This window comes from Capricornis sumatraensis, chromosome 18, assembly GCF_032405125.1.
Source record: "Capricornis sumatraensis isolate serow.1 chromosome 18, serow.2, whole genome shotgun sequence".
NCBI lineage: Eukaryota > Metazoa > Chordata > Mammalia > Artiodactyla > Bovidae > Capricornis > Capricornis sumatraensis.
Genome location: NC_091086.1, coordinates 59,722,914 through 59,728,068, shown reverse-complemented (window position 1 = coordinate 59,728,068; position 5,155 = coordinate 59,722,914).

Genomic DNA, 5,155 nt, shown 5'->3' with positions numbered 1-5,155 from the left:
ATTACGTGCCTACTATTTTTATTAGATCATTGTAAGTTATCAAATTTACATTCCAATATAAGCTAAAAGCAAAGGTATTATTACCCACTTTTCAGATTTGGAATCTGAGTCTGAGAGTTTAAGTAGCTTGTCAAGAACTTCCAGGAAGTAATTAAATTACTAAGCTAGGATCTAAATTTTAACTCTTTTTAGAGATTCACCTGGTTACTAATCGGTGATTAGTAGTTAAGGGACATCTAAAATCACAAATTTCCAGTTCTTACTGTTTGTCTAGTATATACAAATTAAATAAATCTTCTGATTTATCATCTTACATGGAATACTTAGCAGTTCCCCAAAAAAGTTTGTTTGGGTTTTCCCATAAGGCTTAATGGAAAAAACCAAATGAACTTTTTGGTCAACCCAATAAATAGCAGCATGCTTATATATTTATTTTTCTAAATATAGTCAGTAAGTTGTATATATTTAGTTTTCTCTTTCACCAGGTCCTTTTAAATACAAGATGGACACCAACAGAAAAAATCTCAAAGTTGATTTTAAAATAAAACATTACCTGCAATATCTGCATTGTTAAAGCAAGGTATTTATATTACTTTAAAGAAAATACACAGCAAATAGTTTATTTACTAATGAAGTGTAAAGTACTCAAAGCATTTTTGAAATCGGTATTATTTCGCTGTAGCTTTCCTATAAGCTGATAATCACTAACTACATTATTCACTGAATGCCAAATACAGTACTGTGACAGGAAATAAAATGATACCTGTAGATAAAAAAGCAGTCACAACATAAGAGTGGAGAGAAGGATGCCTAAGAGCATGTTGGAATTAAGAGTATCCTAGAGCTAATGACCATCAGTTGCCCCAGGGTCTTGAGCAAGACAATAAGGAAATAAGATCCTCTTAGAACTACTAAAAGCTTTACCAAAAAAAAAAAAAGATTCAAACAAGAGAAATGCTAAACACAGCAAGTTTTAGAATAAGTGATGGATGCTAAAAAGTAAGACCGTATTCCCTGTTGATCTAACAACGATCTCCTTTGAGAAGACATGTTATAATCATACTAATAGATCTTTGTGGATGTTAACCAATCACCTCTAAACCATGGCTGAAACTTAATTCAAGAAAGAAGGGACATTGTGATAGAAAGCTTTGGTTTGCCAACTTACTGAAAACAAGCAGGAAAGAGAACAAAACTGGACAGAAAGCCAGGAGGCCTGACATGCTCAGACTACAGGACATCAAGAGAAAAGTACTTTTGAGAATAAGAAAAATAAATTTCATTTCACTAAAATTATAGCTGAAAGTATATATACATATAATATTTTATATATATACTTTCAAATATATATATATTTATTTATTTTTATTTTTTACTTTACAATATTGTATTGGTTTTGCCATACATCAACATGAATCTGCCATGGGTATGAAACACCAAAAAAATAAAGACAATGATTAAAACTGAAATGGAGGAAAAGTGAGTGTGGCATGGGAGTCAAATCCTCCCCTATAAAAACAGGAAGTGGATAAATAATAAGTTAATCAATCAAAAATAGAAACGTATAACTGAATATTTACGGACATGAAGGTTACTAATCCTCAACCCCCAAAATAGAGACCATTTTGTTCTCTCATAGAAGTTTTGCCTCTGGGTAAATTGGGGCTTAGATATTTTTCCATATAAGGGCGACTATTGTATTTTGTCTTTGACATGTATTATTTTGATTTCTTAAAATGTTAAATGGTTATTTTGTTGCCTAGCGCTCTTTGGTCTCACCATGCTGCAGCCAGATAGCTGTGAGAGTCGTGGCTACTCACTTGAAGAAGACAGATGCCACACATTCACACACACACATACACAGAAACACACACACACACACACACACACACTGGCAGATTATTAGTGGCAGTTTCTCCCAACTGTACCCATGCCCTGGGTTTCTGAACAGACAGCTATAATCATCCTCTTTGAGGAGAGGATAAGAGATTAGTGGTTTACAGCTGTTGTAGTTCACATTTTTTTTTTGAAAAGTAAATGGGTATCTTTAGTGCTTTAAATGAATCGTTAAACACACATTTATGTATTTTTATGAACTAAATACCTTCTAATCCAAAATATTTCTTAATTCTGACAGAGAATTACATATTTTGCACAGATGTACAATAATTTGAGCAGCTTCAGATTATTATATTTTTCTCCTAAGGTCAATAAAAAGGTTAGTACTTAGCCATAGTCAGTTCAAGTCCACTGAGGGTGAAATGTCAGTTAAGCAGAATAATGACAGTCCCCTAGTAACGAAAATAGCACAAAATAATTACAGATTCTAGCCAAGACAGCCTTATTTTTAACCTATGAATGTCAAGACATAAACTGGCTTTTAGCTCTTTGGAAACCATGCCTTTATTTTTCTTTTTTTGGTAGAAGAATCACTAGAAAGGCCTTTGCTCTCTAGAGATCACTGACTTGCAATTTACAGTGATCTATATAATTCTTGGATAGCTCACCTGGTAAAAAATTTGCTGCAATGAGGGAAACCTGGGTTTGAGCCCTAGTTTGGGATGATCCCCTGGAAGAGGGCATGGCAACCCACTCCAGTATTCTTGCCTGGAAAATCTCCATTGACAGAAGAGCCTGGTGGGCTCCAGTCCAAGGGGTCACAATGAGTCAGACACAGTCAACTAAGAACACAGATAATTTTAAAAGATCTTGGGCCAGAAAAAGATAAAACAGTTTTGTAACAAAAATGTACTGTGACTTTACCATACTTGATCATCCAGAAAAGATACGATGTGATCAAAATATGTTACATGTCTTCAACTAATTGTGGCAAGTGTTTTTGTATTTCATCAAAGGACGATAAAAGCCCTTTTCTAAAACAATAGTAAATAAAATTGCTTTTCCTTTTCAGGGGTTTAAGGCATAACTAAGTTTTTAATAACAAGCGTTGTATGATATGCTGAAACTTCCAGATCTGCAATATCTATGCATTCTTACTAATTTTTCTACAATCATGTTAAAGAACATACTGGTAGTGGATGTTCTTCAGTGTACTGTAATGACATCAGAGTATGGGTATGTGATATTTTTTTAAAATATATTTCTGCCACTGTAATATTTTCAAAGATTTTTCTAGATGATTATATACTTCTTGAGTTATGACTGTACATTTCACTCAAGGGCAGGGGGGAAACATAAGTTAACAGGCTGGAGAGAGAGTTCAGATATTGGTTGGGGTCTCATGGCTCCAAATCAGCTCTAATTTTAGACTTTTGTTAAAGGAGTCATTAACAATAGAAATATGTCTGTCCACTGTACACATAAATACTAGTTCCCCAGGTCAAGATGGATTAAATTGGTAGGTAACTGTCCAAAAGTTCACACACAAGTTTCTGAAAGGTTGAGGGAGAGGGCTAAACAGGTTTGCATTTGGAACAGTGACTAAAGTCTATAGACTCTATGGCTTGAAAAGTGAAGCTATATTTGACTGACTTGACTCTATAATACTAGAAAAGCAGTATCTTAAGATGGCAGTGCAAAATGAGACATAAAAGTGTCCATCTGGGGGATAAATAATGTTACTTCTACAATTTAGTCTCAACTTGAGCCCTACATTGTAGGTTTCAATGCTGGGGGGATTTAGATTCCAAAGGATAACAATATAAGTAGGAATTAGTTTGAGTGCAGCTGAGAGCCATCTTCTAGTTTCACATGTGGTAAACCTCATTTATCTTAGATAAAAGATGCATAAATAACAACAATAGCACTCTGGGTACCTGCACTCACATATTAGGGATATACTTGTTTCTTTAATTCTAGAGCCTTCATAAAATTCATTTTTCATGTGATTAGGAAGGGGTTATTAATATTAAAATCCTAGAAAAAGCTATCGAGATCTCATAAAGTTAATATCTCTTGCCTGATGATTCAGATGATAAATCAATAGTGTCTCTTATCAAACATGTTACTTAGATATAGTATTTACAAAGGAGAGAAAAGGAAAAAAAAAAGTCTTCCATTATTTACAAGAAGTTCTAGGTTTGAGTACCTTTAAAGAACAGCATGGAGAACAGAATGATTTTTAAGGTAAACATTAACTAAGATACAGCATTTTGTTGGGGTGGGGAGGAAGCTATGTATATATAATTAATGAAAACATTTAACAATAACACGTGACATTTCATCTACAAGAAGAATGGATTATATAGAGCTTCTAAACCTCAACATCACAAACTCCCATTAAGTCTCTAAGGAAAAACTGGGGGAAAAGTATAAGGTGATTTGGGCAACCAGAAAACGATTCAAGCCTACTTGATTATTCTCAAACTGCTATTTTAGTTTCTGAGACCTCTTTAAATTGGGAAAAATTATGTCTTTCTCATAGATCATTCCTCATGCTTCTTTTCAGTTTCCTTCCTCTCTCACACTTTTTTTTTTCCCATAATTTCTTGGTGAGTTTATTCAATCTGGTAGTTGAAATAACATCTACATGGTAATCAGCCCATCACCATCCTTTCTTCCCCCAAACATCCTTCCTTGTCCCAGTCTCCTTATCTCAGTTGAGGCAAATGGCATCTTTACAGTTGATCAGATTGCATATCTTGGAGGCATCTATGGCAATGTTTGTTATTTTTTTTTTTCCTTCTCACAAACACAAGGAATCTCATTAGCTGTACTTCAAAATATACACAGAATCTGATAATTTCTTAAATCTCCAAGGGTACAGATATAGCCTAAACTACCATCAACTCTTACCAGCTCTTACTATTCTAACAGGTCTTTTAGTTTCTACTCCTCACTTTCAACTCCTCCCTTTCATTTCATTCTCAATGCATACAGGAAAAGTGATGTTATTAGAAACAGTTAAAACTTTACAATAAATATTCAATATCCTGGATCATTTCAGTCTTAGTTTTGTCCCTTCTGTATGAAAGGACATGTCATGTCATGCAACTCTTTATCTCTTTATTCAAACATCACCATCCACATATAAATTCAGAAAAAAAAAAATCTCCCAACTATCTGGATTCTTGTTACCCAAATCTATCTTTTATAACATTTGTCATATTTCAATACACTGTTTGCATTCTATGATCTGGCATAGAAATACCCTTGCAGAAATAATTCTCCTTTTTTATTTTTAATATAAATTTAT